Raw genomic sequence first — 13,118 nt, 5'->3', positions numbered from 1 at the left:
TGCAGCAGAGCCAAACACGGGTGGCTGCACTCAGGCTGCTCAACTTGGTCTGACGTTTCAGTCAATTCCAGGCCGAAACTTCAGCGCCTCTGGACTTACCCGCATGACCTCAGCTCAAAGACTGAACTGCACCATTGTGTTAAGCACAGATGCAGGATTTCTGAAAGTTTTATTTGTAACAAAACCAATCACACAACCAAACCAAAACCCAGATATTTCTTTTCTCAGTACAGACCAAATACTATTATGAACTCATATATACTTGTTACTGATATGATGCTTTAACATAAATTGTTTCCTCTCTCCATGTACATTCCAAAACAATTCAGTAGGTTGAAAAATTTATATACCTATTAAAAACAACAAATAAGAAAACACATTATTCCTCCAACTAAAACCTCTGTGTTACATAAAAGTAATGCCTTGCATGCTTTCTCCCAAAGCCCAGCCAAGATAAAGTAGCCAACTGCATCAATCTAGGAAAGGCTGTAGAAAACAGCAGAGAAAAGCTGTTTTGGTAAGAATGTGCTGTAGTCCGACAGCACAAGTGGTAAAAAGACAAATGTGATTGAGTGTGATGAGAATTTTTAAGTTTACAGATAAAATTATTAATATACCAACAGTCCTGCCAATAGAATTAGTAATTTCAATTTCTCCTCCCATGTCTGAGATTAAGCAGATATAACCCTAAATTAACTTCCATTTCAAACAGTCTCTTGCTCTCCACTGGAAGGGCAGCGTGAGAGCCAAGAGAGGGAAACAAAGTTAGACTAGTATTACACAATAGTACTATTTTTCTTGTTTAATTTTACTTGGTTAAAACTTTAAAAACACCAAAAAAGTGATCAGAGACAAGATCTGAATACACATTTACTCCCTCCTCCAAACAAATCTTCTTTGACAACTTAATCCAGCAAACTAAACAGTACTTTACCACCAGGCTCATCAGCTGAACACAAAATCCCTCCTAACTAGAGTACAAGGATCTCCTAACAGTAAACAAAAATGAAGGTCAGCAGACAACAGTAACTGCAGTCTCAAGAGGACCAGACAGGCAGAGTCTCTTTTCATTCCAGCTGTTCCCTCTGTGTCAACACCTTGTTCTTATCACTTTTTGACACTATATCCTAAAATCTCAGGCCTTAATCACTACGCCATGTCACAAGTTCAACCATTTGCACATTTGCATTATTACAAATATAGTTCCTATGATATTACTGTGTCCAAACAAGAAACAAATAAGCAGTTTATCACTGTGAGAATTTAAAACAAATTTGCTCAGTATTTTGCATAACTGTTTTTAACATCTTTGTTAGAAGGGTTAAGGCCTGCAGCGCAGGTTTTCAGCAGTCAAGGAGAGCTCTGACAAAAAAACTAACACAGCGGAAGGTGTTGCTACAAACAAGAACCTTGGTTGTAAATAACCACTTCCCAACTTGCTGCTCTCTCAGAAACTCTGCAAATCCTGAGGACAAACTATGTTCTTTACCTACCAGTGACAATTCTGAGCTCAGTTTATAATCTGGCAAGTGATTTCAAAACACAGCATTGCCACCTTCACATGCAACAAACTTCACTACAGGTTCTACTCTGAGTTAATACACACAGAACAGAATTTAACTAAGTCCACTAGAAAAAACAAGCACATTTAGTTTACAAGTATGCCAAAGAAACACACTACAAAGTAGTGTTTTAAGTAAAAGCTCTGTTCAACACATTCAACAGCAAAGAGTTAAACAGAAGTGTTCTCTCACCTTTGTGAAACTGAAACTACTGCAAGGAAAAATAGTGACTAGGAACTTTATAGACAGGGAACTTCCAGAGACAGTGCAGCAAAGATGATCAGAGGATTGAAATGTCTTTCTGACAAGGAAAGGCTGCGGGACCTGGAGCTGTTTAGCCCAGAAAAAAGACTAAGGAGGGGACCTCATTAATACTTATAAGTACATAAAAGATGGACGTCAGTGGGATGGGGAAACACTTTGTTACCTCCAGTGACGGGACTAGGTGCAAGGAATGTAAGCTGGAGCATAGAAAGTTCCACTTACATACAAGGAAAAGTTTATTTCCTGTGAGGGTGAGGGAGCCCTGGCACAGGCTGCCCGGTTGGGTGTGGAGCCTCCTCTGGAGGTTTCCAAACCCAGCGGGGCACGTTCTCGTGCCCCCTGATCGAGATAAACCTGCTTTAACAAGGGGATTGGACTGAATGACCTCTGGAGGTCTCTTCCAACCCACAAGAATATACAGTTCTAGGAAATAAAAATCAGTAGTTTTATTTTTTCTTCTAGCTCTTTCCTGTTTGCCACAAAAAACAGACAAATACGATCTGGGATCGTTACGTCCCGGGAATCCCAAACTGCATCAGCTCCGCTCCGAGTTACAAGATCAGTCTGCGGCCGCCGCCAGGCCTGGGGGCCGCTGCCTCTCCTCCCCGCCAGCCCTCAGCGCCGGCGCTTCCCGCCACTCGCTCCGCTCCCCCGCGTGCCTCTCGCCAGCTCCGCTCGGGCCGCCGCCACACATCTCCATAAAGCCTAAGGAGAAAACTCTGGGAAAGGCAGCACCCCGGCCCCCTACTACGGAGGACCCTCCACGGTCAGGCCCCCAGCGAGCAGCATGGTGGCGCCGCGCCGGCAAGGCCCCGTTACCAGCAACACCGTCGCTACCAGTCGCGGCCCAGCCGCCAACCGGCGCCCGCCCCGCCTCCCCTCACGCGACCGAACAAAGCGAAGACCGCCCCGGGGCCGCCTGGCCGCCCGCACTCACCGCCCCGGTGCCTCCGCAGCGCGGCCGCAACCTCTCTACGCCCGCAGCCCGGGACAACGGCGACAACGGCAGCTTCCTTGAGCCGCAAACAGGAAGAAGCGTCACGGCGCGACGTCAGTTTCCGCCCGGCCGCTTCCGGAAGTTTCTCGAACGGCGTGCTGCCCCGCGCGAGCGGACAGCGCGCCCTGGCGGCCGCCGGCGGCGCTGCAGCGGGGCCTGCCGGCGGCGGCCCCAGGGCCCGTGGCCTTGCCCAGCCCCGCCGGCCCCGGGACGTCCCCCGAGGGCTGGAGTCAACAGCCATGGCCACGCGTGCTGCGCGGGGAAAGAGGAAGAGAAAATGAATTTCAGTAATTTGGATCACCGCTCTATAATCGTACCATCAAAGAATGGTGGGGGGTGGATGGGACCTACAGAGATCACCCCGTCCAGCCCCGCTAAAGCGGGTTCCCCTCGATCAGGCAGCACCGGAACACATCCAGGCAGGTTTGGAAACCTCCAGAGAAGGAGACTCCACACACTCAGGGCTCCCTCACCTGAACAGCAAAGTTTTTCCTTGGGTTTAAGTGGAACTTCTTGTGTTCCAGCTTTTTTCAATAATTACTAGTCTCTTTGCCAGATACTACAGAAAAAGAGTGACACCCCATCCTCTGGACATCTACCCTCTATGTACTCAGAAGTGTTGATGAGGTTGCCCCTCGGTCTTCTGCAGATGAAACAGCCCCAGGTCCCGCAGCCTCTCCTCATAAGAAAGATACTATAGTCCCACGATCATCTTTGTACTACTTCACTAGACTCTCCAGCAGTTCCTTGTCTCTTTTGAGATGGAGAGCCCAGAACTGGACACAGAACTCCAGATGAGGCCTCATGAGGGTAGAACAGAGGGGCAGGAGTACCTCCCTTGCCTTCCTTAATAGGCCCCAAGATGCCATCAGCTGCTTTGGCCATGAGGGCACATTGCTGGCTCATTTAAGTAGATGAGTTTGACTGCTAGAAAGGAGAAGAAAAAATTTCCTTCCCCATGTGTGCCTTTATTTTAGTCTCAAAAATTGTAATCCTCACACATAATTCATCATTTTCCAGCTGGCACCTGTACAGATTCCTTGGGCTGTTTGAAAATATTTAAGCATCCTCTGGGTTACATTTGAGTATGTGGTTTTCCGGGTGTCATAGTTGAGAGCAAAGTATAAGCAGCCAAGTTATTATTCTATTTTTAAAATTTGGACTTCATCCATGATTCAAATTGCTATAAAATTATATTTCTTGCTCTTTACTTAAAATTTGGAGGAGGCATTAATTTATAGATCATCAAGGTGAAATTAGAGAGTTTCCTTGCCTAAAACATGTACTCTCCAAATAAAGTCAATTGAAAGGCTGCTCATTAATTTGGAGGTGTTTATGCAGAACTAGGATAGGTTCAAAAAGAAAAAAGCAAGCTTGGATTAAACAGGAGAACCTAATGCAAATCAGCAAGGCAAGTAGTAGGTAGGGCAGCCTTAAGAAAAGTATAGGCTTTGGAAGAAATACAAGCCTCCAAATAAATATTATTCTGTGCTAGTGCTAAATTGTGGGCTTGGAAGCAAGTCTTTAAAATTAGATCAAAGAGACACCTAACACCATTATTAATTTCTTGTCGGCAAGTAGTTGCAAAGTCCAAGTTGTTGCTCCACTTGTAATAAAAACCAAGACTAGTAGGTTAGACTGGTTCTTTCTAAAAGGTATGGTTGCAAACCTCAGAGGATTTCTAGCTTAGCAAGTACAAAGGCAAGTGGCAGGTCCGTACTATGTATCACAGAATCTTAAGGGTTAGAACGGACCTCGAAAAATCATCTATTCCAATCCCCCTGCCAGAGCAGGACCTTCTAGAGTAGGTCACACTGGAACTCATCCAAGTGGATTTTGAATGTCCCCAGAGAAAGAGACTCAACAAGCCATCTGGGCAGCCTGTTCCAGTGCTCCCTCATCCTCACAGTGAAGAAATTCTTCCTCGTATTTCTTTGGAACCTCTTATGTTCCAGCTTGTACCTGTTGCCCCTTGTCCTATCACTGGACATCACTGAGAACAACCTGGCTCTATTTTCTTGACACTCAACCTTCAGGTATTTATAAACATTAATGAGTTCCCACCTCAGTCTCCTCTGCTCCAAGTTGAAGAGCCCCAGCTCCCTCAGCCTTTCAACATAAGGGAGATGACCCACTCCATCATTTTGGTGGCCCTGCACTGCTCTCCAGCAGCTCCCTATCCTTTTTGAATTGAGGAGCCCAGAACTGGACACAATATTCCAGATGTGGTCTCACCAGGGCAGAGTAGAGAGGGAGGAGAACTTCTCTCAAACTACTGCCCACAGCTCTTCCAGTACACCCCAGGATGCCATTGGCCTTCTTGGCCACGAGGGCACATTGCTGGCTCATGCTCATCTGGCTGTCCACCAGGACCCCCAGGTCCCTTTCCCCTACACAACTGTCTAAGAGTTAATTCCCCAACCTCTACTGGTGCACAGGGTTATTCTTTCCCAGATACAAGACTCTGCACTTGCCCTTGTTGAATTTCATTAGATTTCTCTCTGCCCAGCTCTCCAGCCTGTCCAGGTCTCATTGAATGGCAGCACAGCCTTCTGGTGTGTCAGCCACTCCCCCCCAATTTAGGATCATCAGCAAACTTGCTGACAGTGCCTCTGTTCCCTCAGCAAGGTCATTAATGAATATATTGAACAGTACCTGTCCCAGCACTGACCCCTGAGGGACTCCACTAGATACAGGCCTCCAACTAGAGCCTGCCCCATTGATGACAACTTTCCTTCAACCAGTTAAAAATCCACCTCACTATCTGATCGTCCAGCCCACACTTTCTCAGTTTTGCTGTGAGGATACTGTGGGAGACGGTGTCAAATGCTTTACTGAAATCAAGATAAACCACACCCACTGCACTACCACAATCTATCCACCTGGTTACATCTTCAGAAAAGGCTACCAGGTTGGTCAAACATGATTTCCCTTTGGTAAGACCATGTTGACTGCTCCTAATGACCCTCTGTCCTTTAAATGTCTGGAGACAGCACCCAGGGTTAAGTTGTTTCATCACTTTTCCAGGGATGGAGGTAAGGCTGATGGGTGTGTAGTTACCCGGCTCCTCCTTCTTGCCCTTTTTTCAAGACTGGACTATGTAGGAGGAGAAGACACGTAAAAATGTTAATGTAATGCTTTAAATGTTTCTTCATGTGAACAGTTCTTTCCTCAGCCTTTCATAACCAATGTCAGCTGAGAACAAAGTATGAAAAGTCTTCTGGATTTTAAAAATCTCACCTGCAGTAAATACACTACAAGTAGCATGAGGCAGTTACTTTGCTTTAATTGTTTATAGAGATTTTATATTGAAGATACGGCACGATGAAAACTGACCATACAATTTTGTATTCATCTACACAAGTGGAATTATAGGATTCTATTTAAGTCTCAAGGTCCTAAGAGCAGAGAGAAATAACTACAGAGGCTGCAGGCTGAGGTTGTCTCCATCACGGTATCCACCAGACTGCCCAGCTCCTCCCAAAGAAATAAGTTTACATCCCACTTGTGTTGTGGTTCAAAGTTCCTCCATCAATAAATGACCCAGCACTCCATTGGATGTCATCTTGACAAGGTTTACCCCTATGCATTTTTTTTTTCCACACATGGAGGTGGGCTACACATCATTAATTTTGAGAGCATAAGACAAACAGGACAAGTCCACAACAACCTGCACAGTGACAGCTTTTTATCCCCTTTGCTCAGCTTCCCGTAGAATTTAACAGAGAAACGTAAATTTGAGAATGGTTCTGAAAACATCTGAAGTTATGGGCTTGTTTTATTGGCTTCTGTTTCAGGGTTTTTTTTCTGATTAGCAGAACATTGCTTGCTGGTAAGCAGTGAGGGAAAGCTGCAACACAAAAAGTTCCATTTAAACATAAAACCCCCCTATTTTACTGTTCAGGTGAGGGAACCCTGGCACAGGCTGCCCCAGGAGGGTGTGGAGTCTCCTTCTCTGGAGGTCTTACCCTTACCTCTTACCCTTCATATCTTCAGTGGGTCAGCTCAATCTCTGAGATTTTTCAGGCCAATGTGATCTAACCTGTACATGTCCAGACAAAGTCTCTGCTTCTCCCAGATCACCCAAAGCTCAAAATAGATATTGTGGCTATGCTTACTTTGCTTTTAACAGTAGTACTCGCTCTGATAAACAATGTTCATAACTATAGTCAGGTATCGCTGAATTGCATTTTTAACCTCCCTTTTGCTCATTCAAGTTACATAGTTCAAGTACCATGTGACAGGATTGACTTGTTCTCCAAGAGTTAATTAACATTCTTCTGACCCACAGTTCAGTTTCATCTGTATATTCAGTTACACGCATTTATGATTTCTTAAATTTCAGTGTTAGTCATACTTAGATGTCTTTGAATTATTTGAAAGCCCTTAAATGAAAACTGCCCGTTTTTCTATGCGACAGATAGACTTTGCAGTCTCTGTGTGAACACAGATAAACAAGAAGCGGAACTGCATAAGGTAAACTGCCAAAATCATCTTCCCCCTCCTCAGAGATAACATCATGGAAAGATTTTAGAGCAGGGCCTGTATAAAGAGGTAACATGTTTAATCAGATCTACTTACAGGACTAACAAAACTGGAAAGCTTTTAGGTTCAGAAAATCATCTTCAAAGGTATTTGCAAAAGTATAAAGTAAAAGTGTTCTATGTTTTTATGGTTAGCTGCTTGCAGCAAAAGCCTGGAATATTGTGTTAAAGAGCATTAAATCTGATGTTGCTGGCACAGGATCAACATTCCAATAACAAAAGCTGATGAAGTCTGGTAGGTCTGTCAAAGCTGTTATCAAAGATCCAGGCAGACCTGGGCTGGTACCCAAGTGCTGAGTCACAGGTCTGAATAAACTCTTGTTATCAGAGGATCTTCATTGTTCCAGAATTTTCAACTCTCACCTGGGAGCATGAGGAAAAGGTCTGGTTCACTTAAATCACTTCAGCTGTCTAACAGTTAAGCATCTAGTTTAAGGCCTCTGACTATGAAGACAAAGAGAAAAGGAGGGGGCACCTCCAGGGCACCATTTATTCCGCCTACTTTGGAGATGTTATTTCAGTAAAGAAAGAACCACCCTCCAGAGCTCTGGCTTGGAGTTGCCTCTCTTTCATCAGAAGTGCCTCAACAGTCCCCATGCAGATGGCTGAAGTGAGATGAATTCAGGCCTGACTGGTAGCTATAGCCTAATGATGGAAATAAAGTGGCAGCATTCCAGGAGGTATTAGCAATTCACATAGTTCCCAGATTCTTTTTTAAAATATTTTTTTATGACTTATGGAGGTCAATTATGAAAAGCCCATCAGAACACAAGAAATGCTTAAAAATGCTGCATTAGAGAGAGATTAATATTAGTCCCTTTGATGTGGTAATGGCTGTAGCCTTCCCGGCCTCCTGCTCTGGCCTGCTGCTTAATGCGTCCAGTTTGTCTATTTACAGATTTACAGATTCTATTTTGGGTATCAGCAAAGAATATGAGCATATGTATCAAAGACTGTTCTAACATCATTTAATTATAGTACCATTGGCAAAGTAATTCTGGAAAGTGCCACTTAATTAAATATAAGCATTAACTTTTTGCTGATAGCTTATCAGAAACAATTAGACTTGAAATATGGGCAATACACCTAATGTTTAAAACTTTAAGTGGATGCATTAAAAGCACAAAATAACCACTTTTCATTAGCATTCTCCAGAGTTTTTCTGTTGAGCACAATCTCAGTTTTCATTGTTAGGGTATTTCTTAGATAATCAAGAGGCTCCAAGTTTATCTGGACTCCTCGTATGTAACCAAAATCTTGAGGCAAGTGGACACTTCTCAAAGTAGTTACAACATCTCAGGGTAACTGGCATTTTTGCTAATTCCTCCTGAAGTATCAGATGTATTCCACTGATTATTTGGAGTGTGCAGACGACAACCTAAGAACTGTTGTAAGCAGTCAGATCTTACAGCTTAACGTCAAGTGCTTGTTCCTTGCAAGGACAGCTTGATCAGCATTTATGTTCATCAACCTGATCAGCGATATGCTTCCTTATCCATACGCCAGTGACAAACATTAGTTAATTCTATGTAATTTTTCATTGATAGCCAGATAGATCTAACAGATAATTAGACCTAAAATATCTCTGACTCTGCAGAACTTTCAGCTCTGCTGCAGTTTGCCTGAAAGCATAGAGGAGAAAAACAGTAAGCAGAACTGTAATGAAACGAATTATTCTTACAAAGCCTGGAAGGAAGTAATTTCTTCAAAAGGTGTGTTTGACAACATACAGCAAAACTATATAGCAACCGATGAGAGTTGCTTTTCCTAGATCTAACAGTTGGGTAAGCAGAAGTGGCAAGACAATCTGAAATAACACCATCTGCTGAATGTGTTTCCTTCCTCAGCAATGAAGTGCTATGTGTAACTATAAACAGAGAATAAAATAGAAATAATGCAAAACTACTTTTCAGTCAAACATTACATGGAATGAACTAACAGCTGCTCTGGGAATGCAGAAAAGAATGATCCTAAATACAGGAGGACATATGAGCAAGCTGTTCCTATAAATACATTAACAAATACTGCCAACCGAATGTATGTTTTCTACATAGACAGGTAGACTTAGTCCCAGACTGGAGATAACTATTCTGGCAATTACATTTCACTGTCACACAAGGAAAGTCCATCCCTCAACAGCATGAAATGAAGGCTGCAGGATGTCTACGTGTGCCTTCACGTGCAAGCATTCCCAGTGGTGCCAGTCAGAATTCCCACGTTTCTCCTGCTGGGCTGTCTGACGTGATTTGCTGGGCTGCACCTACCTCTGGGCTACTCAACTTCTGTAGAAGACAGGCTGATCACAGAAGTTTGTCCAAGAAGTTGCACTTTGAGATGTTTGATACTGCTGGTGGCTAAGAAGAGAATATACGTTTAGCTGATTTAAGATGTAGCGTTAGGCCTGGGGTTTTTGCATCAACATTTAGCATCATATCTACAAAAAAGCTGAGAAAATAACTGAGACCTTATTTTTTACTGAGTCTGTTATTTTGCAGTTGGTAACAGATTTGAAAAATCCTTGACAAGACAAAGCAGCACTGGAAGTTGAAAAAGCCACAAAATCTTAAATTCAACCTTACCTACTAAATGCAATTTATTAACAACTACAGACATCTGGCAAGGAAGAGAATTAGTATAGTCAACTCAATTCCCAGTCACATCTAAGTCCACAAAAGGTGTTTTGAAGATGCCACTGTATTCACTAACAAGCAAGTCAGAGAGAAATGGGATTTAAGTTTTAGAGCACATCACATGAGGAGAAACTGAGAGAGTTGGGGTTGTTCAGCCTAGAGAAGGCTCAAACTGGAATACAAGAAGTTGTGTTTAAACTAGTTTAAAAATGTTTCATTCTAATGGTAATGGAACACTGGAATGGGTTGCCCAGAGAAGTTGTGGAGTCTCCATCCGTGAGTACATTCAAAACTCCACAGAGCAAGGTCCTGAACAAACTGCTCTACTGACCCTGCTTTGAGCAGAGGGGTTGAATGAAGTGGTTTCCAGACATTCCCTCTGATCTCAACCAATCTGAGTTCTTTGAAATGGATTCAACTGGTTTTAACTTCCTAACCACTTTTTGCTCTGTGTTGTGTATCTATACCCATCAGAAATTTTAGAAACTTTCCAGACTACCAGATACACACTGAAAAACAGGCAAGGTATTTGAGCATTTGGGTCCCATTCATGCTATGAATTATCAAGTGCCCTACAAGAGCTTTCTGCAATTTTCTGTTCATCAGATGAAGCTGAAGAATACATGGTGCTATTTGCAAGTATTCCAAAACAAACATGCACAGTACTAACTTTATAAATGCTACAATGGAACTAAAAGTGTACTTAGCAATGTAAACAACAGAACACCAAAGGAAAGTAAATGATTGCAATTATCAAAGGAGATAAAAATTAAATTATACCTTCAGGAGGGGCCCACATATGTGCTAAATTTCCAGAAGAAGATTAAAGAGATGCTTTTGTACATGTCTGCCAGCAGAGTAGTGCTCTTCATTATGAATTATAGCTTCTCGTATTTTTATCCAAGAAGGAAGTTTTAGTCTTTCCAAAGAATCTGAGTAAGATTTTTCAAAGCACATCAGTGATCTTAACTACACTGTTTGTAAGACACACTGAAACAAAGAAAAATCTCATGGTTGCAGTTTGAATGACAGAGTGGAAACTTCACAGCTCAAAAAACAAAATTACAAATTAACCTGAAGCAGTAAAAATCACAGAATCATTTCGTTTGCAAAAGACCTTTAAGATCATTGAGTCCAACCATTAACCCAGCAATGCCAGAGCCACCAGTAAACTATGTCCCTGACACATCTACATGTCTTTTAAATACCTCCAGGGATGGTGACTCAACCACTTCCCTGGGCAGCCGGTTCCAACACCAGTAACTTCCAAGGCCAATGAACAGTTAGTATCAGCTTCCCTTTTAGAATCTATTCAGTACTGTCAATCTTTAAGAAGAGAATGCCAGATTTAGTGGGGAAAGAAAAGAGTTTTTCTGCAAAGCTTCAAGAAAACTCAAATATTTTATTCACAAAAGCAGAAGTCAATAAAAATAGAGATATCCTGATCAGTTTTACAGACCACATTCATTTCTTCTTTACTGACAAAGCATCAAGAAAAAAAAAAACAGTAACAAGCATTTACATCACAAAGCATTATTAACACAGATTCATGTATATGAGCAAATGTTTTTTGCATAGAAATTTTAAAAAATTACAAATCCAACAAAACAAAGAAAAACAGCTCTCTTGTTTCTTCCTTTTTGTTTCTGTGCTGCACCATTTTTTAGTGGTGAAAAGAGTATGTGCTGTTTCACTGGCATTTAGCAAACAGGTTTTGGTTTAAATTAAAATTTAGCATGAGCTCACTGCACTCCTTGAGTGTTTTCTTTGAATTCCAAACCCCTTTATAGGTCAAATTAGGATGTTTGTGCTAGATTACTCAAGTGACGTCAAAAAACCTGTCCACATTGCTACTAATAGCATCAGGAATCTAATAATGGAGCAACCCTCAACAAAAATAACTGAAGTTATTCTTCTTGTTCAAATCAAACTTCTGTCAGCTCAGTGTTTACACATGAAACTGGAGCCGAATCTTTCCTCAATGTAGACATGAATTCTCTCTAGAAACCACAAATGAGTTTTGGGAAATTTATACAAATCTGGCTTTCAGGACCATGATGAAAGACAACTTAGACTAAGGAACAAGGCCAATCATTTCTAGTTTGGTTTCTTGATGGTTCTTTTTTTTTTTAATCCAGCTAGTAGAACTAAATCTACATCTGGAAAAATACTCACCAAGATACATTTTTGGGGGTTTATTCCACTTTTATGCCTTCTAACTTTGGAGATACAAAAAACTGGCAACCTCTTCCATCATAAACCTTGACAGGTTCTTAAAATGGGTTACAAGACTGAAAAGCAAAACATATTTGAAAACAAAACCCAAACTGAAAATGTTGTATTTTTTTTAAAAAAACCCAAGTACTAAACTAGGAGAACAAAATACTGAGGTACAGAAATTGACTTTAAGGTAAGGTTGTCTTGCACAGAAGAACTCCAAACACATAATTATTACTGCTATAATTCTGATGATCCAAATCTCCAGTATTTCTGTTATTTGCATGCAAAGTGCTTCCTGCATCTGCCTACCTAAACTCTGGGACCACCACAGCTGGGACAGCTTGCTCTTCTTTTACAAAACAGAAAATCCATTTTCATATATCTAGGCAAGAGCTAAAAGAGATCCTTTAGATCACTTACTCCTCAGGACATGACTAACTACACCTATATTATTTCTCATACCTTTCTCTCCTGTTCTTTAAAATACCCAGCAACATTCCACTGAAAAGCAGGGACTTGTGCTTCACCCTGACTATAGGAAAACAGGTGACAGAATTGCAAGCACTCATTGCCAAAGGCAAGCCCTTCCCTCTACTGATTGCAGTTGGTTGCTGAAGGTGGTATATGCTGTTGCAGTGGACTGCCTGCAGAATGATATCCAGGTTACTATCCAGCTTGAGTACATTCAAATCTCATACTTAATGTACAGAATATACAAACCAAGATCACTGAGTATTAAATACCAAAGAAATAAAATGTCAGAAGATTTTCAGCAAACTCAGATTCTCTACTGAAGTTTTCTGCAAGTGTGTGATTCTTGCAAATGCACGATGACACCAATCTGCACTCACGCTTCCCCCAGCCTACTCTCTATGTGGAACTTGCGTTCATGGCAAGACAG

The 13,118-nt window shown here is 42.0% G+C and overlaps 1 protein-coding gene across 2 annotated transcripts in view; it reads right to left on the bottom strand.

The window, feature by feature from the left end:
• DNAJB6 (DnaJ heat shock protein family (Hsp40) member B6) overlaps window positions 1–2,857 on the bottom strand; it is a 60,144-nt gene extending 57,287 nt beyond the window's left edge. For both annotated transcript variants that reach the window (XM_061996315.1, XM_061996314.1), the window contains exon 1: window positions 2,764–2,857. The gene's annotated coding sequence lies outside the window, so the exon portion shown is untranslated. The remainder of the gene's footprint in view (window positions 1–2,763) is intronic.
• Between the last annotated feature and the right edge of the window lie 10,261 nt (window positions 2,858–13,118).

This window comes from Colius striatus, chromosome 5, assembly GCF_028858725.1.
Source record: "Colius striatus isolate bColStr4 chromosome 5, bColStr4.1.hap1, whole genome shotgun sequence".
Taxonomy (NCBI): Eukaryota; Metazoa; Chordata; class Aves; order Coliiformes; family Coliidae; genus Colius; species Colius striatus.
Note: the sequence above shows the minus strand (reverse complement) of the source record. Positions and strands in the feature narration are given on the sequence as shown.